At 39.2% G+C, this 24,169-nt stretch overlaps 1 protein-coding gene and 1 non-coding gene across 43 annotated transcripts in view; one reads left to right on the top strand and one right to left on the bottom strand.

The window, feature by feature from the left end:
* PTPRD (protein tyrosine phosphatase receptor type D) overlaps window positions 1-24,169 on the bottom strand; it is a 1,860,044-nt gene that overhangs the window by 361,010 nt on the left and 1,474,865 nt on the right. The window lies entirely within an intron of this gene.
* LOC114808463 lies at window positions 11,883-12,018 on the top strand. Its single transcript, XR_003756311.1, has one exon. It is a non-coding gene; the product is annotated as a small nucleolar RNA SNORA7 (small nucleolar RNA).

Here is a 24,169-nt window from a genome sequence, read left to right as displayed (position 1 = left end):
CTTGTCATCTATTTTCATTTTATGGTCAATAAACGTTGATGGTGATGATTATGAGGAGGATGATAAAAATGATCTTGTACTGACTTCACCCTCAACTTGGAACTCAAAACTCTAAAACAATGAAATAACAAAATCATGAAATCTAACCTACAAAGGACCTGAAATAGTATTTATATTCAGGTTGTATAACTGCATTCATATTCAAAGAAGAGTCCACTGGTGGTGAAGTTAATGTATGAGTGCATGTGTGGCTGAAAAAGTTAATGTGGAATCCACATTTCCAGCCACACTAGGCACCCTTAAAGGTCATTCTTATTCTGCTGAATGTTTGCAGCACTGGTGCTATCTTTTTTGGTCTCCTTGTCTCTCTTTCCATGCAAAGCTTTTGCTCAAAAAGAGCTAATCCCTCAGTAACTGACTCCCAGTTTCCAGCTGGGATGTAACATTGTCTGAGGCTTTGTTTTAAGGACACAGCAAAACAAACAAAACAAAAACGAAGTGAAATATTTTAATAAACTATTAACTTCAGTTTTTATTTCCACCACTCAGATATTTTGAGTTATTTCCAGACAGCATGCTTATATCTCATTGTATATGTATACATATATATTATATATAATATATATGTGTGTATACATATGTTAGGTCACTAACAATCAATTAATCATTTATTGATCACTTACTGTGTGCACAGCACTGTGTTGAGCACTTGGGAGAGTGCAATATAACAGAATTGGTAGAGAAATTCCCTGTCCACAACCATCTTACAGTCCAAAGGGAAATATAGACATTAATATGAATAAATTATGAATACATAAAAAAGTGCTATGGGGCTGAGGGAAGGGTGAAGAAAGGGTGCAAATCCAAGAGCAAGGGTGATAGAGAAGGGAGAAGGAGAAGAAGATGAGGACTTAGTCAGGGGAGATCTCTTGGAGAGGATGTGCTTTTATTAAGGCTTTGAAGGTGGGGAGAGTGATCATCTATCAGGACACAGGTGAGGGGTTGACGGCCAGATGTGTGGCTCCCCCTCTAGACTGTAAGCTTGTTATTGGCAAGGAATCTGTCTACCAACTCTGTTATATCGTTACATTGTACTCTCCCAAGCATGTAGTATAGTGCTCTGCACACGGTAAGCAGGAAATAAATGTGATTGATTAATTGAGATAGAAAGATCGGGGTACAGTAAATTGGCCTTAAAGGAGTAAAGTGTGCGGGCTAGGTGGTAGTACGAAATCAGGGAGGTAAGGTAGGAGGGGGCAAGCCGATTGAGTGCTTTAGAGCTTATGTTCAGGAGTTTCTGTTTGATGAAGAGATGGCTGGGCAACCACTGGAGGTTCTTGAGGTGTGGGGAAACATGGACTGAACGCTTTTGTAGAAAAATTTCTGGGCAGCAGAGTGAAGTATGGACTGGAGTAGGGAGAGACAGGAGGCAAAGAGGTCAGCAGGAAGGCTCATGCAAGTAATCAAGTCAGGATAGGAAAGTGCTGGGATTAACATGGTATAAGTGTGGACAGAGAGGATAAACTGGATTTTAGCACTGTTGTGAAGGTTGAACTCACAAGATTTGGGGATAGATTTAATATGTAAGTTGAATGAGAGAGATGAGTCGAGGATAACCTTAAGGTTACGGGCTTGAGAGACAGAGAGGATGGTAGTGCTCTCTACAGTGCTGGAAAGACAGGGGAGGACATTGATGCTAGATTGTAAATTCCTTAAGGTCAGCAATCATGTCCACCAACACTATTCAGTCAGTCAATTGCATTTTTTGAGCGCTTACTATGGGCAGAGCACTATATGTAGCACTTGGGAGAGGACAATATAAAAATAAACAGACACATTCCCTGCCCACAACAAGTTTACAGTCTAGAAATGAGCATATTGTATTCTTTCAATCAACCATATTTATTGAGCAGTTGTGCTCAGAGCAAGGCAGTAAGAATTTGGGAGGGCTCTACACAACAGAGTCAGTATGCATTTTCCCTGCACCCAAGGAGCTTAGGAGAGAGGGAGGCAGACGTTTTTATAAATAAATCACAGATATGTACATTAATACTGTGGAGTGAATATCAAGTGCTTAAATGGTAAATATCTTAGTGCACAGGTGATACAGATGAGAGTAGGAATAGTAGAAAAGAGGACTTTCTCAAGGAAGGCCTCTTGGAGGAGATGTGTGTTCCCAAATGTTGAGTGCATTTCTCTGCACAAGGTAAGTGTTCAATAAACACTGTTGATTTAAAACATTTTCCTATCCTTTTCTCGAACACAAAAATCACCAAGCTTAACTTTTTATGAACATGCTTAACCCATGGCAGATTTCTACCAATAAAATTCCTAGAGAGACTGCCAACATAAAAGTTAGATGAAAGGTCTGATTTGTAGACCACAATACTAAAATAAAAATATTCATGCACTTGGTAGTTTTCCTAGAAAAGTTGAATTTATGATAAAGAATTTTTAGGTAGGATCTAAGCATGCCCTCAAGCTAAAGATAAAAAATGACAAGGAACAAATAATTTTCCTTAAGATTAGAAGCACTTGTTTTTGTATGTTCCAAGTAAAACCAACAACAATTTGCCTTTGCCTAACATTTTTACATAAATTCAGTAAATAAAACAAAGTTCATGAATGTAAATCTTGATTTCTTTCAGCTGCATACGAAACATATCTGTTATTTATAGCTATTGGCAGCCTGTTCATTTCCTCAAAACAAAATGTTTTTCTATGTTTAGCCTCTTTGGGGCCTTAATCTTGAAAATATTTTAGTTGTTGATCTCTTTTTTTCAGTAGAGTGTAGTTTCTGATTCTGTGGATGCTTCGTGGATGCTGATTCAGAAGAAGCTATGCTAAAAGTGTTTTGATTCGGCAAGTTCTTGAGTGACCCATTTGTCAAAAATTCCAGCTAACAGAGTAAGAGATGACCATCAGGGGACTCTGTATTATTGTATAGCAAGATTTTAAAAAGTCCCACTGGAATCCAAATGAAGATTTGATATCCCAAGAAAGGAGCATAGTGACTTCTGGTGTGCATATATCCAATCAATCAGTCATTCCATAGAACCCTGGTACCAAAGCTCAGTCCCGTCAGGAAAACGGAATGAGCAGAAAGCACAGGCACTCATTTAGTGCTTAGCACAGTGCTCTGCACACAGTAAGCGCTCAATAAATGCCATTGAATGAATTTAGCCCAGAGTTCAGGGGCCACCCTATGTCCAAACTAAGGACTACATGGAAATCCCATAGTCTCCCTTTAGACCTTTAAGAACTTAGAAGAAACTGTGAACTAAAGACTCTTGCCTGATGCTAGGAAATGAATCCTCTAACCAAATACTGTTCATTTACCTATTGAAATAGTTGTGGGTTAGTATATTTTAGTATATTTAACATTTCATTTATATTATGTTATATTATATATATTATTATTGTATATTCTATTTATATTTTAGTATATTTTAGCAGTTATTGTGTGACCATAAGTTTTAACTTATTTTGTTTACTTCCCTCTATTCTTTCTATTGGTCTTGTGAGCCCTGGGTGGGATAGGGACTCTATTTAATCTTCTGTTTACCCTTGTGTTTAGCACAGTAGTTTGCACATAGTAAGTAATAATAATAATAATGGTGGCATTTGTTAAGCGTTTACTATGTGCAAAGCACTGTTCTAAGCGCTGGTGGATACAAGGAGATCAGGTTGTCCCAAGTGGGGCTCACAGTTTTAATCCCCATTTTACAGATGAGGTAACTGAGGCACAGAGAAGTTAAGTGACTTGCCCAAAGTCACACAGCTGGCAAGCGGCAGAGCCGGGATTCGAACCCATGAACTCTGACTCCCAAGCCCGGGCTCTTTCCACTGTGCCACGCTGCTTCTCATTACTATCACAATTAACAGTAATCAATGGTATTTGAGATTTTACTGAATGTAGAACACTGGATCAGTTGGGAAAGCACAATACAATAAAGTTGGTTGATAAGATCCCTACCCAAAGAGTCTACAGCCAGGGGAACAGTTTACAATTGTGTGTAAAATCTTACAGTATTTATTGATTATCCACTATATCCTGAGCACACTAATACTTGTGTATGTATAATATGATTTAAAAAACACAGTTTCTGACATCCAGGCTATAACCTAACTGGAAGACACAAATTGTTTACAGTGAGTGGGAGGGAGATAAAAAGGACTGTTTGCTGATTGGATTAGCAGAATAGCAAATCCTGCTCTGCCTAAAGTAAATCTGCTAAAACTCTGGGGATAGTTTATTCACCATATATCCCTGAGGGGCGAAATCAACCAGAAACCCTGAGCAAAGGACATTGTGTGTGTGTGTGTGTGTGTGTGTGTGTGTGTGTGTGTGTGTGTTGGAGGGAGAGGGGAAGGAGGAGGAAGGGAGTTTGCTAGGGGAAGAGGAAGTTCACTAATCAGATTAGGAAAGATTTTATACAAATGTCTCAGTGGTGCTTCACACCCACAAGCATTATAAGCCTCTTCTCCACAAGGCATCAATCACCCAAAATTGCTCACATGAAAGGGGATATCTGATATGCCCACTGGGGGAATTTTCCCCTTGCATAGCAGCGGAAAAAAAACACACAGATTTTACTCTATATCATGCTGCAGACTGGGAAAACTCAAAATGCTACTCTATATTCCAAGGGTATGCTTTGATTTTGTAGGTAAGTTCCACTGATGAGTGGCATGACCCCTAGGTCATATATTTGGTCATATATTCCAAGGTCTTTTGTCTCTTCTCTTTCCCAGCACTTGTGAAGTTTTGTAGTCAAATGTACATTTAATTATGTCCTATGGTCTAGCTCATTCGGTAGTGACCCACTTGGTTCAATAACTGTACTGAGTGCATGGGAAATTACAACAGAAACCTGCTGTTAATTTCCCGTGCCCTCAGTTCCCCTGCCCATATACCCATATGTCCATATGTTCCCTGCCCACAGTGAAGTTATCCTCTAACAAACATACAAATATTAGTAGTTGAATCAAAACAAGTAGGATGTTCAATATGATGATGATGATGATGGCATCAAGGTCTTAATCCCCATTTTACAGGTGAGGCAAAACGTGTATATATACACACAATATATACATACATATATACATACACCTAATATATACATACGTACATTTATATACACATAAATGCCAAAGATGGGTATACTTACAATGATAATAATGATAATAATGTTGGTATTTGTTAAGCGCTTACTATGTGCAGATCACTGTTCTAAGCACTGGGGTAGATGCAGGGTAATCAGGTTGTCCCACGTAAGGCTCACAGTTAATCCCCATTTTACAGATGAGGTAAATGAGGCACAGAGAAGTTAAGTGACTTGCCCATAGTCACACAGCTGACAAGTGGCCGAGCCGGGATTCGACCCATGACCTCTGACTCCCAAGCCCGTGCTCTTTCCTCTGAGACACGCTGCTTCCAGAAATGGTATTTGTAAAGCACTTACTATGTACAAAATACTGTTCTAAGCGCTGGGGGGGTGGGGATACAAGGTGGTCAGATTGTCCCAGTGGGGCCCACAGTCTTAGTCCCCATTTTACAGATGATGTAACTGAGGCACCGAGAAGTTAAGTGACTTGCCCCAAGTCACACAGCTTACGAGTGGCAGAGCCAGAATTAGAACCCATGACCTTTGACTCCCTAGCCCAGGCTCTTTCCAGTGAGCCATGCTGCTTCTAGAAATGGTGCAATACAGGGTACTCAATATTATTAGGTAATAATAATAAAAATAATAACTACGGCATTGAAGTGCTTACTATGTGCCAAGCACTGTTGTAAGCGCTAGGGGGGATACAAGGTAATCAGGTTGTCACACGTGGAGCTCACAGTCTTAATCCCCATTTTACACAAGAGGTAACTGAGGCACAGAGAAGTGACTTGCCTAAAGTCACACAGCTGACAATTCCAATCCAGAGCCGGGACTAGAACCCATGACCTCTGATTCCCAAGCCCATGCTCTTTCCACTGAGCCACACTGCTTCTTGTTAGAAAAGAGTTTAGGAGCATTTGGAAGTCGAGGAGAGGTAAGGTCTGTGAATCGGCAAGAACTGAAAGTCAGCAGGGGAAGGAAGATAGGAAGAGAGACGACGAAATCCAGGCCAGGGGGCACCAAGAGCTAGGGATCAGAGAAGGCTGAGATGAGAATGAAGTGCAGTTAGGAAATGGGAAGAGTGCAAGCATTGTTATTAATTCTTAGTCCACTGAACTTTATAAAGCCTCTGCCCAAAGACGATCACTCCTTTTCTGATTGAGGTTTGTCATCCTGCTCCATTTGCTGAAGTTGTGTCCCAACAGTTCACTGTTCTACCCCATTTAAGACTATACTCCATTATATCTTCAAAATATTTCTCTCCTCCTGTCTAAATATGTCCTGTTTCACTTTTCTATTTGGCAGGTACTTTGGTATCCTAATATCATCCTCACAAACCGCTCCCAGCAAAGATGCTTTTTCTCAATTATTGTGAGCTCACTGCCTTACAGGGTGGAGCTGTAGATGATAATGTCCACCACTGGATGGTGAGCAGAGCCCCAAGAAAACACTGATGAAACTTTGCAAGAAGCTAAATATGCCACCTGTAGTAGGGTCAGGTCTCATAGTAGACCTTTTTGACTTTCTAAGTGTTATGACACTAATGTCCCATTGTCACCAAGCTGTCATCTTCCCTTGATTCAGTTTACTCATCTGTCAATCCAAGCATCACTGGATACCGTACTATCTACGTGGAAGAATTCAGTGACAACGGTATGTTCACTGTGACCAGGGAATGTGTCTGCCAACTCTGCTATGTGGTACTCTTTCAAATGCTTAATGCAGTGTTCTAGACACAGTAAATTCTCCATAAAAATGACTGATTGAAAATATTTATATAGCACTTTCCAGATGTATGTTTAGTGTAAATGCTTTATTTATTGTATTATCTGTTTTGATCTATTTCTCTTCTTGAAGGGCAAACATTTTAGGCCTTATATTTGCCCCCAACCAACAAAACCTCCCACAGGAAGCTTGGCCTCTGAAAGGAAACACAAAGTGGTATTACTAGACAACTGAGCTTTCTGAATGCTTCAGCTGAGATACTGGACTGACAGACATTATAAACTCAAATTCACAATAATTCCTCTTCCTAACTAATGTGCACATTCTGTTTCTTCTCCCTTCCGTTGGCCTCCCAACATCAAAACGCTGACAATACCATCCCAGAAAATCAACTCCTCTTCTTCTAGATAGATTAAATTCAGGGACAGCAATGACAAACAGAAATGATCCGACATGTTCCTTGCTAATACTGGTTTTGAAAGTGCAGTAATCAGACTTGTGTTACATGTCTAATCATAGACCTAATCACAGGCCCCATAAATGAGATTGACATTTATATGATAATGGAAATAATTAAATTCCATGCCAAAAATGGGATACATCAGTAATCTTTTTAACAGATGATCTTTTCCTACTTATCACATTGGTAAAGCAGTACTATCTTTTTATCAATTGGAAAAAATAATTACTTCCCTAATGTTTTACTCGGTCTTCTGACTGGATATAATACAGGGGCAAGCAGGTTCAAAATTAAATGAATACACTCTTTGGTAATCAAATTCTAACCTTCAGTGTTCAAATATTGACTAAATTCAAGTGGATTCTAGTACACAATTAATATTGAATAGAGCTTTGCAAATATTTTAGGAAAATTTCATTTCATAAAACAGTTATAAAAATAATTAAAATTTATCCTATAATGCTAAATCAGATTACTAAAAGCCAACTGATATCTATATCTTGTATTTCCAAACTTTCCTCAGTTCCTGGAAAACTCCAAAAGATCTTATTTTGGTCAGATGAAATGCTATCAACTTAGGTTAAACTATCATAGTTCTTTAGAATATTTTATCTTGGCTTTAGCCCTTGAAATGAATCCTGAAAACTTTGTAGGCAATAGAAAAATATTAAAAATAACTTGTCCTTTATGCAGCACATGAGATAGTTTGGACCTATTGATTTCACTTTGGTTCCTGAATAGGAGTAGTACATTTCCTCTTCGTTTCCACTTAAACCGATTCCTCATCAATAGCTAAACTTCTCACTGATCAGGGACCACAGCAGTATCTCACTGTGGTAAGCCATAGTAAAGACTTGAAATCCCAGCAGGAAAGTGTATCTTGTTTGGATTGAGCAGTGTGTATTATAAGTTTCAGATTAACATGAAGTGGGACATTATGAAGAGATATGCCAGTTAAATATCGACTTATTAACTCTTGGACTATAAACAACTATGAATCTGGAACAATTTCTACGAAAGATATTTTATATTCTAATGTCTAATTCAGTGATTTTAGGGAGGAGCTGAAAAGTCAAGACAGAATTACAGAATCACAAAGCTGTAAGGGGCTTCAGGAGATGACTTGGTTCAGTCTTCTGTCTGGGCAAATGAATAGCTAAAGCAACCGAGACTAATGGTTGCCAAAATTTTTCAAGGTCTCCATTTTGCATATTTCTACCCCAGTGTTTTATCACCCTGACAGTCCTTACTTATGTCTCCTGAAATCTCTTATGCTTGACTTTATCAATCATATTTAATGAGTGTTTACTGATGCAGGGGGCTGTAATGAACACTTGGAAGAGTACAATATAACAGAGGCACTTACAATCTAGAAGGGTAGACAGACATTAGTGTAATCTATGGATATTTAAGTAAGCCCTGTTGAGCTGAGGGTTGGGTGAATAATGGGTGCAAATCCAAGTGCAAGAGGAATGCAGAAGGGAATGGGGAAGAGAAAATGAATGCTTAAACTTAGTTGGGGAACACTTCTTGGAGCAAATGTGCTTTCAATAAAGTTTTGAAGGTGAGGAGAGTGATAGTCTGTTAGATATGAAGGGGGAGACCAGAGGCAAGATCAGATGAGGGGTCAGCGGCCAGGGAGATGCGAATGAGGTACAGTGAATAGGTTGGCATTGGAAGAGCGAAGTGTGCGGGTTAGGTTGCAGTAGGAAATCAGGGAGGTAAGGTCAGAGGGGGCAAGCTTATTTGGTGTTTTAAAACCTAAGGTAAGGAGTTTCTGTTTGATGTGGAGGTGGATGGGCAACCACTGGAGGTTCTTAAGGAATGGGGAAACATGGACAGAACCAGCAGCGCAGCAATATCATCATATTGTGGGCCATATTTTTTCAGCTAGTCAAAAAGGATGTTGTGCCGGCCAAAGACCAAAATCAATCCATCAATGCTATTTATTGAGTGCTTACTATGTACAGAGTACTGTTCTAAGTGAGCCTCACTGAATTCCATCTTTTGCTTCTTCCTTTTCTAAGGGATCTGTCACTATCATAGAAGGAAGACTGAAATTGCTTAGCACAATTTATTATTCACAAAATCATGTTGGTTGCATCCTATTATCTTTATGATCTTCAGGGTGGCTGCAAATTGATTTTTTGATCATTTGTTCTTTCCAGGCATCGATGTTAAGTTGAGCAGTCTAATTACAAAAGTCTCCTTTTTTAAAAACTGGCACGGCATATGCCCTTTTTCTCTTCCTCAGGGACTTTGCCTTCCCTCCATGAGTTCTCAAACATTTGCTAGTGGGTATGCAACACCACCCATAAATTCCATAAAATACCCTAGTATTCATGTCAGCTAGTCCTGATAATTCAAAGACATCAAGGTTTTGGGGGTTTTTTCCTTAGTAAATACTCGGTAATGATTTCTTCCCATCTCTTTTTAACCTTTATATAGAGGCCCTTTCCCAGTGTAGCTGAACACCTTTGATCTTTTTTGTAGAGTCAGAATTGAAAAGTACTATTAAACTGCCTTTCCATAACCATCAGACGCTGAAGCAATTTTATGTGTGAAGACAATACGTGCTTTCACTTGTGTCTGTCCCACAACTGTCCTTGGGAAAGGAGAATCTTGGTCTTTAATTAAGTACTTTACATTTATCTACACCTGCTGTCCAACATTATAGATTTTGGTTCACTAAACCATATTAGCACTTGCACTGCATTTTCTCATGTTAAGTTCCTTTCATCGAATGTGGTGAAAGTGCTTCATTAGTATTTCATCACAGGTCATCCGGAGTCTGCGGGGCAACCCCATGCCTGGTTCAGTCATTCTACCACAGGCCCCTGCAGGATGGAAGCAAAGCCAGGAGAAGGGCAGAAACATCAGGGCTCTACATGGTCTAGATCTCTCTACACCCAGGAGCTTTGGGGCCCATGAAGCCTCCTCTTGCCAAAGTCGGCTAATCTGCCACTGAAGACCACCCCAGGATGAAGCCTGATTTGGGAGAGGCCACGGTGGTCATAACAGTCCTAAATTAGGATTTTTGCTTAGATTGATGAGGAGCAGACACCATTCAAAGTACTGTTGATTTGCCACTTTAACAGAGTTCATTTTGTAAAAGTGTTGTCCTTAAGCGTGTTCATTGGCCTCTATATTGGTATACATCCACTTAGATGGTGAGTCCCACATAGAACAGTTACACATTTACCGGGACTTGGCACCTAGAGAGCTCTTAATTGCTAGCTTTACTACAACTACCACCAGTGATAAAATTTAGTAGTCTCAGCAACTTAACTTCAGAAACATGTAGTCATTTTGAGTCCAAGTGGGTTTGGCTTGAAACCCCAAATGATAAGAGCAGGAGTAGGGTATCAGAGTCCTCTCAGACATGAACATGATAAAGAACACAGTGAGATCTTCAGCTACAGAAAAAATACTCTATGAGGAAACTTCAGCTACTTCTGATTGTTAGTACTTCTTTCCTTTGATTGAAGGAAAAATGTCTATTAACCCTCAGAATCCTTTGTTATTTTGTCACAAAATACAGACCCTTTTTCATAACTCCTGACTAATGAAAAAATACAGAATTTATGATCCTTTGAATGTATTTCTAACAAGTAATGAAATTCAGATGAACTGTATAATGATCCCTCATTTTCTTTATGAAACCTATCAGTTCAACTCTGTGCCTTCAGGACAGATGCTAAACAGTTGCTCTCACAAGTTATTAAATCAAGTTTCTGGTTTTTTGCAGGGCTTTTCAACCTGTCCCTGACAGAAAGACAAGGCAAAGAACTGCTGTCAATAGATGGAATACAATTAAAAACAAAAATGAAGGATTCTCCTTGGATATATATAAAAGGGCAGTCAATATGCTATTCTCCTTGCTATTTTCCAGTATCTATCACTGTAGATATTTCTAGACATTTCCTTTCCATTTCTTTAATAATCCAATAAAATATCCATTACAATGTTTCATTCATTATTCATTTATGGCTTGTCTTACTTAGACAAAGGGAGGGGTGAACTGATGCCATTAGGCGAGGCTAAAAATCAACTTATGATGGCCTACAGAATTGAAATAAGTGAGTATCATTTTGTGATTTCACTTTGGTAGGTGAGTGATGAATGTCTGCTAGAAAGTGAGAGGTGTGAGATCTTGTCTGGAAACATTTCCTCATTGATAGCTCCATTAGAGCTCTCTGTTCCTATGAAATGATAAAATGATTCAGAAACAGAAAATCTCCAACTGGTCCAGGTGGCCAGAAAAATGCTTGACTTTAGGCAATTCAACAAACACTTAACGTTAGATGGAACAATTTTTGATCAATAACAATAGAGAGAAGTGGTACAGATGACCCAGAACAACAGCAAATTCAAAACAGGAGCCGAAGCTAGAGTAGGGAGACAGATAAATGCTATCCCTCACTTCAAAGCCTTATTGAAAGCACATCTCTTGCAAGAAGCCTTCCCTGACTAAGCCCTCCTCTCCTCTTCTCCCACTCCCCTCTGCACCACTCTTACTTGCTCCTTCATTCATCCTCCCTCACATCCCCACAGCATAAATGTATATATCTGCATATATCTGTAATTTACCCCTCTCAGGACCACATCTGGAGTTTCCAGTACACTACCAGTCTTGGCTATGGGAGGAAGAGTCAAGCAGAGACATACCCATTCCATTCCTGGCTTGGGCAGTGGCTAGTGAATGGAAGGCAACCTGCTACAAGTCAAAACTCACCTGTACTGGGCAGCAGCGGCATGGGAGAGAGCTGAGGGTGGAGACTCAGGTTTACTGTGTGGAAGAAGGCAATGGTAAACCATGTCCATATTTTTACCAAGAAAACTCTACAGATACACTATCACAGACGGAGAATGGGGCATTCTGGGAGAGATGTGTCCATGGAGTCGCTATGAGTCGGAGACAGCTGAACGGCATAAGACAAGGTCTCTAATTTATTCATCTATTTATTTATATTAATGTTTGTCTCCCCATCTAGACCGTGCGCTCATTGTGGGCAGGAATGGGTCTGTATTATATATTGTACTTTCCCAAGCGCTTCATACAGTGCTTTACACCCAGTAAGTGCTCAATAAATACGACTGAATGAATGAATGAGAGGCAGCTTAGTGATCTGTTTGGGCAGTGATGGGGAGGTAGCCCTCAGCCTTCTAAATATAGTCAGTGTTAGGAACTAAGTGGAAAGGCAAGTTTACAACTATGTGGAGCTTAAAAATCTCCTGCCGATAAAGTGGTATAACCCATTCACAAATAAGCAGCAGCTGACTGTGCATTATAATTGACGAGCAGAAGCTTAACTATGACCAATAAAGCTATCCTTAATATATTTTTTTAAGTTTTTAGACAATCATCTTGTTTCCTGAATGCCTCTCACAAAATAATCAAGACTGACCCAACAATAAAATAATCTGAATTTAAGATAGCTTCACTGTGAAAAAGTAGAAATGAAATACAAGTAGAGTAATTTGCACAACATTATCATACTTGGTAAAAAAGTAATCAAGGGTTTTATAAGCTCTTATACTTCATCTCACCTTTTCAAGATTATTCAAAATTTATTTCTTACCCTTATCAATCTCCTTATGACATTATGATGATTAGACCTTAATGGAAAATGTTTAACTTTACACTTATGGTGCAGTGTATAACTTCAACCTAAGAAAACATACTACCATCAATAGAGCAGAATTATTATTCATAACTGTTGTACTGAACTCTCAATTTCCTTTGATCCTCTGGGTTGGCTACTCAAGGTGACTGACTGTTAGCTGTTTTTCTTTGCTCAAAGACTTTTTTTTTCCCATTTTAGTACTGTTTTGACACTCCTCTGCACTGCCTTACTGCTTTACTGTACTTAAATTCCATTTCTTCTAATCACTTCTTTCCTCCACAAATGGTATTACTCAATTACATAGTTTCACTGAATACTAGAGGTCACCCATTAATGGCAAAGATTCACTGTGATGTGCTTTTATTATATCTAACTAGTGAAAAGGATAATGTATTGTATTATAGAGCTTTGGCTATCATCAACCTTCTCATTCATTTGTTGAAACATATCATCAATTCAACCTAGTAGCACACCAAAGAAAAAATATTCTGTGACTAATTATAGAAAAAAATAGATTTCCACATTACTGAACAGAATATTTAAAAAAACCTAACATTGCAACAACTCTGATGCATCACTTTTAATAACCTTTACCATGTTAGACGTGACATAACTCTAATTATGTTATTTCAGGTTTCTCAGGTCTGTTAATACCATAACTTTTGTGACTGTAAATGACTTAAGACAAAAAAGTCAAGCAATTAAAAAGACTGTATATTTAGAAGGATAAATATTCATCTTTATCACTTTGAAAACTTTGACTGAGATAGGTCCAATCCAACCCAAATAGATATAAAAGTGCACTGTCATTGCTAAGAGGTTTCTAGTACTAGGCATATGTAGTCATCTAATTTCCCCACCAAAAAAATTGTAATATAAGCAACTGTTTCATTTAGCAGATATAGTAATAATAATAATATTTCAGATGCTTAGTATGTGCCAGGCTCTATACTATACTCTGGAGTAGATAAAATGCAATCAGATCTGTTTAAGTGCCTGTCACCCATGGGGCTCTAAGGGGGAAGGAGAACAGGTATTTAATCCCCATTTTGCAGATGAGAAAACTTGAGGCCCAGAGAAGTTACGTGACTTCCCTAAATTCACCCAGCAGGCAAGTGACACAGCTGGAAATAGATTCCAAGTCTCCTGACTTCTAGTCCCATGCTCTTTCTACTAGGCCATGTAACCTCCCTACAGAAAGTTCTTCTCTGCTATATTGTACTCTCCCAAGTGCTTAGTACAGTGCTCTGCACAGGGTAGTAAGCGCTCACTAAATACAACTGATGGACTGACATACTAAAAAAATCAATTAATCCTATTTATTGAGTGCTTACTGTGTGCAGAGTACTAAGTGCATGGGGGAGTACAGTATAACAGATAGTTGGTAGACATGTTTCCTGCCTTTGAGGAGTTTATAGTCTGGGGAGAGACGTAATTAAAATCATTTAAGGAGAAGTATATAATTTCTGTGGGGCTGTAGTCCAGAGGGGGAGGCAGACATTAAAATAAATTTTATATGTTACATAGTGACGTGGGACTGAGGGTAGGGAAAATATTAAGCAACATGGCCTAGTTGCAAGAGCATGGGCTTGGGAGTTAGAGGTCAAGGATTCTAATCCCAGCTCTGCCTCTTGTCTGCTGTGTGACCTTGGGTAAGTCACTTAACTTCTCTGCGCCTCAGTTACCTCATCTGTAAAATGGAGATTGAGAATGTGAGCCCCATGTGAGACAGGGACTGTGACCAACCTTATTACCTTGTATCTATCCCAGCCCTTAGAACAGTGCTTGGCACATAAGTGCTTAACAAATATCAAAATTTTTATTATTATTATTATTATTAAGGGCTTACAAGCTACAAATCCTAGAGCAAAGGCCACACAGAAGAGAAAGGGCAGAGAGGAAATAAGAGCTTGGTTGGGAAAGGCCTCTTAAAGGAGATGTGAGAGAGTCACAGTCTGTTGGATATGACAGGGGAGGGAGTTCCAGGAAAAAGGCAGGTGGTAGACAACGGGTCAGTAGCAAGATAGAGGTACAGTGAGTAGGTGGCTGTTAGAGAAACCAAGTGATCATGCTAGGTTGTAGTAGAAAATCAGTGAAGTAAGATCGGAAGGGATAAGATAATTGGTGCTTTACAGCCAATGGTATGGAGTTTCTGTTTAACAAGGCACGTGGTAAGCGACGAACAAATATCAGAGTTATTATTTTGAGGGGGGGTTGGGTGACCACTGGAGGTTCTCGAGGAGTGGGGAAACATGTAATAAACATTTTTTTAGGAAAATGATGCAGGCAGCAGAGTGAGGTATGGACTGGAGTAAGGAGACAGGAGGGAGGAAGGTCAGCAAGGAAGCTGTTGCAGTAATTTAGGCAGGATAAGTGCTCGGGTCAGCATAATAGCACCTTTGATAATAATGTCGGTATTTGTTAAGCGCTTACTATGTGCAGAGCACTGTTCTAAGCGCTGGGGTATACAAGATAATCAGGCTGTCCCACATGAGGCTCACAATCTTCATCCCCATTTTACAGATGAGGTAACTGAGGCACAGAGAAGTTAAGTGACTTGCCCACAGCCACACAGCTGACAAGTGGCAGAGCTGGGATTCAAACCCATGACCTCTGGCTCCCAAACCCATGCTCTTTCCACTGAGCCATGCTGCTTATCTTTGATGTAGAAGCACTGTGGCCAAGTGGAAAAAGCACAGAGCTGGGAGTCAGAGGACCTGAGTTATAATCCAGCTCCACCACCTACCTACTATGTGACCCTAGGCAAGTCACCAAATTCTGTCAGTTCTACCTTCACATCATCAGTAGAATATGCCCTTTCTACGAAATAATAATAATAATAGTATTTGTTAAAGGATTACTATGTGCCAAACAATGTACTAAATGCTGGGGAAGATACGAGATAATCAGGTCCCACATGGGACTCACAGTCTAAGTAGGAGGGAGAACAGATATTGGAATTCCAATTTTGCAGATGAGGGAACTGAGGAAAAGACAAAGTTTAGTGATTTACCCAAGGTCACACTGCAGGCAAGTGGTGGAGCCAAGATTAAAACCTACCAGGTCTGCTGAATCTCAGGCCTGTGCTCTTTCCATTAGGCCCCATTACTTCCCTAAGCTAGCTAAGTATCAGGACTGAGTGCAGTTTTGGACATCTAAGTGTGAGCTGTTGGTGGGACATTCAAGTAGAGACATCCCGAAGGTAGGAGGAAATATGAGAGAGCAGAGAGGGAGAAATAATGTTGGTATTTGTTAAGCGCTTACTATGTGCCGAGCACTGTTCTAAGCGCTGGGGTAGACACAGGGGAATCAGGTTGTCCCACGTGGGGCTCACAGTCTTAATCCCCATTTTACAGATGAGGTAACTGAGGCACCGAGAAGTTAAGTGACTTGCCCAAAGTCACCAAGCTGACAAGTGGCCGAGCTGGGATTCGAACCCATGACCTCTGACTCCAAAGCCCGTGCTCTTTCCACTGAGCCACACTGCTTCTCTAAGACCAGTACTGGAATGAATGTAAATTTGGGAATTATCTACATAGGAATGGTATTTGAAGATATGAAGATATGGGAGTAAATGAACAAAAAATAATAAAAAGCTATATATTCCAATAAGGATGTCCCATCTTCATAATTTAAGAATTTAAATGCAACTGACCAAAGATAGCAGCAAGTCATGAAGGAACTCTCCAATATAATGAGCCATATGGTGGAAAGAGAAATAAATGGCAAAGTAGAAATTGAAAAGAAGACAACTTCCACCTACAGAATAATTATAGCTAATGGTACCATGACTGGTATTCTAATCCTCTTTCAGTAAGTGGATAAAGCAGTCATATACTGTCTTCCCTGATTAAGTAAGCCCTTTTTTTCCCCAACTCGCTCTCCCCTCTGCATTGTCTATGCATTTGGGCATTTGATATTTGCCCGAACATGACCCCAAAGCACTCATGGATATATCTTTAAATCATGTATCATAAATTATTTATATTAATCTCTACCTCTAGACTTTAAGTTCACTGTGGACAGGGAACGTACCCACTAATTCTGTTGTATTGCACTCTCCCAAGTGCTCAGTACAGGGCTCTGCACATAGTAAGCCCTCAATAATGTCATTGATTGATTCATTTATTTATCTTGGGTCAGTATTCTAGGGCTAATGACACTGATTACAACTCAGCAGATGTTTAAGCTAACAGATCCTTGAAACTGCTGTGGCCCTGAAGAACAATTTTGCGGATTGTTATGAGCTACTAGGTTTGAAGAAAAGTCGAAAGAGCAACTTCAGAAACTCGATACTGATCCACAATTCTGGGGCTGTTATGGAGCCACTAGCTTTGACAAAAAACAGAAAGAGCCACTTCAGAAACTCTATCCTGGTCCAGTTATAAGTACAAGAATGTACAATGAATGAAAGTGTCAGGGGACTCCAAGGTAAACTTACAACAACAACAAAACACACTTAAGCAAGAAATAAACAGTGAAAGCTAATTGCCAAAGTTGAGGCTGTCTTCACAATGGATTACATTCTACATGGTCCAATGTTAATTAGTCACCATCAAGTTTGCATTGTTTCACAATTTCACTGAAGCAAATCTCAGGAGAAGCATACCCTGAAGATAAATCCACAGGTCATTTTAGTAATCCTCCTACTACTGTTCAAGTTGGGGAGCTGCAGCACTGTGCCATACTTCTTGATAAAACAAATACCACAAATGAAGAGTTGCCTGAAGAACAGCAATGGCAGGCCTTAAGGGATAAAGCGGGAAAGCAATAAGCTTTACTGTTCGTTAGCTAGGGATCAGCTCCAATCAATTAATGATTTAATTACCTACACTAATTAAGATAATGAACAACAGCAAGCCTGCAATCAATTAGGTTTATCCAAACTTTCTATTTTTAGGATAGGACCTTTGAGGACTATCCTCCTTTAATGGGTTATGAGAATAACATGTGAAGGCTTTAGAAGGGTAGAATTGTGGGAATAAAAAAAAACCCTCCTTTAAATAGGCTGCAAGAACAAACCCTAAAATAAGTATTTCCAGGTGGGCTTCACACAGTAGAATTTTAAGGAAGGGTGCTAAAACAACCAGAAAGCTGTACATGAAAATTATGTAAGGAGATATTGTTGGAAAGTCTTCATCTGGAGATGATTAGCATTTCAAAGGAACTTCATATTTCAAATCATTGTAACTGCTCTCAGAGCCTGAAGAGTCACTTTTGTTTTTGTATTTCTGGAGTTTGAAGAGTTTCAAAATACAGGCAGCTGCTCAGAGTATTGAATCAAAGTGGGTTTTCATCATAATGGGTTCTTAGATGGAAAACTAGGGATGTTCAATACTTCAGCAGGTCCTAACATCACGTTAGCTTTAAGGAGGATCACACTCACATCGTTCCTCTAAGCCTCCTTTGGTTACATGGATGGAAAAAGAATCCTGTGCTGTCTGGATGACTAGACCTGAAGGTTCTTGTCAAAAAAATGTGAAATGTCTTAGTACATATTGAGTATAAGACTAAAGCTATAAAACTTTAGTGAACCTGATTTGTCAGAGTATCCTTTACCAAGAGATACTTTAAACAGAATGGATCATTAGCATGTATGAGCCCCTTTTTTTCAATACCATGGTAAAGGGGGTGAAAAGTAGCCAGAGGGAGTTAAGAAACAAAGTCACAGATTCAGGCTTTCCTTATGCTTTTCAAAGGGATGACCAAATATTAACATGGGCATCCAGGTGCATATAATAATAATAAATTGTGGTATATAGTTAAGTGCTTACTATGTGTCAAGCACTGTTCTAAGCAATGGGAAAGACAGAAGATAATCCAGTCAGAGTCTTAGTCTCACACAGGGCTTACAATCTAAGAAGGAGAGGGCAACAGGTACTGAATCCTCATTTTATAGATGAGAAAACTGAGGAGCAGAAAAGTTCAATGACTTGAAGGCCACACAGCAGGCACATGGCAGAACTGGGATTAGAACCCAGGTCCTCTATTTTCCAGCCTTGTGGTCTTCCCTCTAGACCACACTGCTCCTCCATGCATATGTTCCTTTTCCATTTTGAACACCAATATTTGAATTAGCTCCCTACACAGATCAGTTACTGCCTTTTCATTTTATTAAGGGCTACTTAACTGACGCTTTTGGAGTTAAATTACTTTTTCATCATTCATTAGCATAGGAGAACTCGAAGTAATATCATATTTATAGGTGTGAAGAAAGCTGTGACATTCAGCCCAGGTGGGGCAAAATGTTTTCATAAAATTACATGCAGATAATGAGGTAACTGCTAGGCTATCTGTAGGACCCTATACAAAATTCTCACCTATTAAAATGACAGTCAAGCAGTAGAGTCAGCCATAAATAACATAAGATGGAGACATAATCTTAGCACTCTAAAGGTGGCAATAAGTACGAACTTGCTTTCATAAGGATTTCTAAAGTCTGCTAGACTCCGAGACCATTATGAAGTTTCTAAACATGATTATTAGCCATAGAACTGCAGTCATTATTCACCCACTACTGACTGGGAACTGATCTGATATACATATGTCTATGAATATGTAGACTTTTAAACTTTCTATATCTTTTCTGTGTTACTGCTTGCACTCTGTGGTGTTTTTTTCCCATTCTATATTTTGCAATGTTTAGTTTTGATGGCTCAATGGAAAGAGCCCGGGCTTGGGAGTCAGAGGTCATGGGTTCAATTCCTGGCTCACACGCTTGTCAGCTGTGTGACTTTGGGCAAGTCACAACTTCTCTGGGCCTCAGTTACCCCATCTGTCAAATGGGGATTAAGACTGTGAGCCCCACATGGGACAACCTGATCACCTGGTACCCTCACCAGTGCTTAGAACAGTGATTTGCACATAGTAAGCGCTTAATAAATGCCATCATTATCATATTGATCTCCACGTGTACTTCTAATAATAATAATAATAATAATGTTGGTATTTGTTAAGCGCTTACTATGTGCCAAGCACTGTTCCAAGCACTGGGGTAGACACAAGGTAATCAGACTGTCCCACGTAGGGCTCACAGTCTTCATTCCTATTTTACAGATGAGGTAACTGAGGCACAGAGAAGTGAAGTGACTTGCCCAAAGTCACACAGCTGACAGGTGGTGGAGCAGGGATTAGAACTCATGACCTCTGACTCCCAAGCCTGGGCCCTTTCCACTAAGCCACGTTGCTTCTCAATACTTGTACCTACTGCATTTACTCCTGTTCTTGCCAGGAGCATAATTTCATTTTATCTAAGTCACTTTGAGTTAAGTTCCTCTCTTCCGAAGTGCTAGCAATTCCATTTAATTTACTTTCATCTGTAAATATCCTTCACGCAAGTCATCAATCAACATATTGAATAGGACTTGTCTGTGGACCAAGCACCACTCAATATTTACTCCCCTGTTTAATACCATACCATTATTGTAGAACTACAACAATGAGCGTATAATAGGAAAAAGTAGTATTATTAACTATTGATATTACAATTTCAAAATTCACAGTTTTGGTTTTTTTACACAGTAATAAGCTATACTTTATTATGCCTGTTGATTTTACTCTAATAAAGATTCTTGAAAAATATTAATAAATTAGGAAGAACTGGAAGGAATGTATCTGAAATATCAAAAACACATGATTTTGAAAGACATTTTATTGGTACATCCAAAGTTCAAGGAACAAAGCTTACTCAATTTCCAAACACTATTGCAAGTGCACTCTTTCTTGGCTACGTTTTCAAAAGCAAAGTGAAATACACAATGTCGCAATTACTTAATCAATGCAATCTATGTGGATAGCCAATCTGTAAAATTCAGGTCAAAAACACATTTCCCACCCCCCTGTCAAATAGCATGCTCTGCTGATGGTTTTCCCTCACAAAGCTATTTAAAAGGTAGATTCACAAGTCATGCTTGTAAGGCAAGAAAAGAGAAGGCGAGGATCAATATATCCTGTGCGATAACAGGTATAGACAATGGTGTCTGAGGAAATGGGAGTTCTTAAAATGGCTATTTAAAAAGAGACAGAGGAGTTGATTCCAAGCTTTAGTTGTCCAGAGCATTACTCATCAAAAGTCAAGAGACTGATCTTCAAATTTCTAGGACAATCAGAGGAGGGACTCTGGGTACACAGGCTTGAAAAGAGAGCTATATTCATTCAATCATATTTATTGGGCAATTGCTGTGTGCAGAGCATTGTACTAAGCACTTGGAAAGTACAATTCAGCAATAGACAATCCTTGCCCACAATGGGCTTACAGTCTGGGGGGGGAGGGGGAGACTGACCTCAAAATAATAAACAGGCATCAATATAATAAATAGAATTATAGATATACACATATACATGTGCTGTGGGGATGCTATATGATATGGCACACAGTATAGGAGATGTAACCCAAAGTCATGATATAAAAAGATGACCTGAAAAGGTTATGAGGATTGAAATATGACAATTTATATCATCACTAACTGGAAAAGCAGTGTGGCAGTAGAAAAAAAATGATCTTTGTTGGGCCTGGAATTTAGAGGACCTTGTTGCAAATCCTGGCTCTACCTCTTGCCTGCTGTGAGACCTTGGACAAGTCACTTAACTTCTTTGTGCCTAAGTTTCCCCACCTGTGAAATGATGATTTAATACGTGTTTCCTACCTACTTAGACTGTGAACCCCATGTGGGACAGGGGCCATATCTGATTTGATTATCTTGCATATACCACAGTGTTGAGCACATATTATGTGCTTAATGAATAAAATTATTATTTCTTTTTTTACCAAATAATTTAATTAGCTGAACCATTCTTCCAAGATTTATCTTTGGCTAAATTTATATAGACATGTAATCCTTTTGACTCCCTAAGGCTTCGACATTCCTACACCTTCCTCCTCTGAATTGCAATAACACATTTTGGCATGAGCCATTTGAGTCAGGGTGGTCCAACCTTCTGAACATCAAGCCAAATGTAGGGATCGATGCCCACCTCACAATTCATGGACCGTGCCTCTTTTCCTGTTTTGGATGTTCTCCAAGGGCTTAGTACACTAATCTCCACACACAGAAGGTGCCTAATAAATACTTTTGATACATTTTGAATAATTGCCTAAACCACAATAAAAATAATTGTCCTATTAAATTAAGATGATACATTAGCTGGCAGTTCCTACTTTATTTAGATATATAATTTCACTATAACACAACATATAGCTAGTTTAATTTAATAGATAATTATTAAAACATTCATGGAGGGATATGATAGGTATATTATAAATACATTTCTATCACCTAGTTAAACCTCAATAAATACACCTTTATTAAGAAGTTGGTATAATTAGCATTTAGAAACTCTTCTTAAAATTAAATTAAATCTTTATGATAAAATGAATTTCAAGTGTAACCTTCATACTATTTAATACATGAGGCTTTATATCTGCACAGAGTCAGAGGAGTGTGAGGAGGAGAAGGGAAGCAGGGGAGAATGTGTTTACATAAATGACTGCTGATGTAGTAATCAGCATAATTCCACACAGAAGCGAGGGCCAGAAACAATATGCTCCTATATTCTTCAGAGTAGCGTGCTCCACCTGGCTGCTTCCACTTATGAAGAGGGCTTGCCCTCTGTACCCAGAGTGTGTTTATAAATTACGTTATTTTGCTGACTACAACTGCACAGTCAAGACACTGGGGAGGTAGTTATTTCTGCATGGACCTGCATGGTCCCAGTGTTACCCCACACTGCCTTTTATAAACTATGTAATAGAACTGGTAATTTATAGAAAATGGCAACCACAATGCTGCTGTTGATAATAGCTTTTTAAAGAATTTGGCTTTAAAGAAATGATCCTGAATGTTTTCTAAGGGTGCCTAAGACTATGAATTTTATTGTGAAATGGTATTTTGAATTAAAATAGGTTATCATTATTAAGTGCCATCGAGTCATTGCCAATTCATAATGACTCCATGGATATACTTTCTCCAGAACATCCTGTCCTCTGCCATAATCCACAACCTTTCTAATGGTTCTTCCGCTACCTTTGTTATGGTCTCTATCCATCTATCTGCTAGTCTGCCTCTTCCACGTTTTCCCTGGACTTTTCCTAGCATTAGTGTCTTCTCCAGAGAATTAGTCCTCCTGATTATGTGCTCAAAATATGTTAATCTAAGTCGAGTCATTTGGCCTTCCAAAGATCACTTTGGTTTAACTTGTTCCAAAATCCATTTGTTTGTTTTTTGGGCAGTTCATGGTATTTGTAAAAGCCTTCTCCAACTCCACATTTCAAAAGAATCAATGTTCTTTCTACCCTGTTTTTTCACTGTCCTACACTTTGGGATGTTCCTGGATTCCGACAACCCACCGCTACTCTAGGAACACTGAGAGTTTCTCGACTGATATGGGAGAAACCTATGCTAGGTTCTAACTTGGCAGTACATCTCTTCAGACCGTAGGGTCTCAAGTGCCAATGGGAGATTTTCAGCTCAGTAGCAGGATGACAGCTAATGGAGAATGGACAATTTGATGCTTCCTTATAGGACAACAGGAAAAGGTCTGAGATAAATGGAGTTTGAACCCAGGGCTATCTCATCTGAACCTACACAGTGTCACCTTGCCAGTGGAACTGGCTACAGACACTTTGGATTTGGAGTGCTTTTGGGTTAGCAAGTCATTGAGAAAGTCTGAGGGGAGAAAAGAAAAATTACCTTTTTAAAGTCCTTTAAATGCTGCTGTTAATAATATGATAATAATTATAACAATGATTAATAATAATTGAATTTGTTAAGCACTTTCTATTTGCCAAGTGCTGGGGTAAATATAATCACCCTCTGAACTGTGAGCTCATTGTGGGCAGGGATTGTCTCTATTGCAGTACTGTACTTTCCCAAGCAGTAGTACAGTGCTCTGCACATAGTAAGTGCTCAATAAATACAAATGAATGAATGAATGAATCTACAGTCCCAGTCTTATTCTATGCCCCTACAGTTTTCTGGTATCATGGGAAGTTTTGGGGCTACTTTGTCAATCTTGGGCACCTATGTGCCCAAATTCTATTTGAGTGTGGGGAGAAAAGGAGAACAGTGCTTTTAGACTGCAAACTCTCTGTGGGCAGGGATCATATCTACCAACTCTGTTGTATTGTACAGATGCTTAGTAGAGGCCTCTGTGCACAGAAAACTCTCAATCAGTACCATTCATGGATGGATTCATTTCGGGAGAATACGGACTAGGAGAGAATGGGTTTCTGAGACAGAACAGGCTACAAA

Source organism: Ornithorhynchus anatinus, chromosome X5, assembly GCF_004115215.2.
Source record: "Ornithorhynchus anatinus isolate Pmale09 chromosome X5, mOrnAna1.pri.v4, whole genome shotgun sequence".
NCBI lineage: Eukaryota > Metazoa > Chordata > Mammalia > Monotremata > Ornithorhynchidae > Ornithorhynchus > Ornithorhynchus anatinus.
The sequence above is the reverse complement of the archived record's forward strand: the minus strand, read 5'-3'. Positions and strand labels throughout refer to the sequence as shown.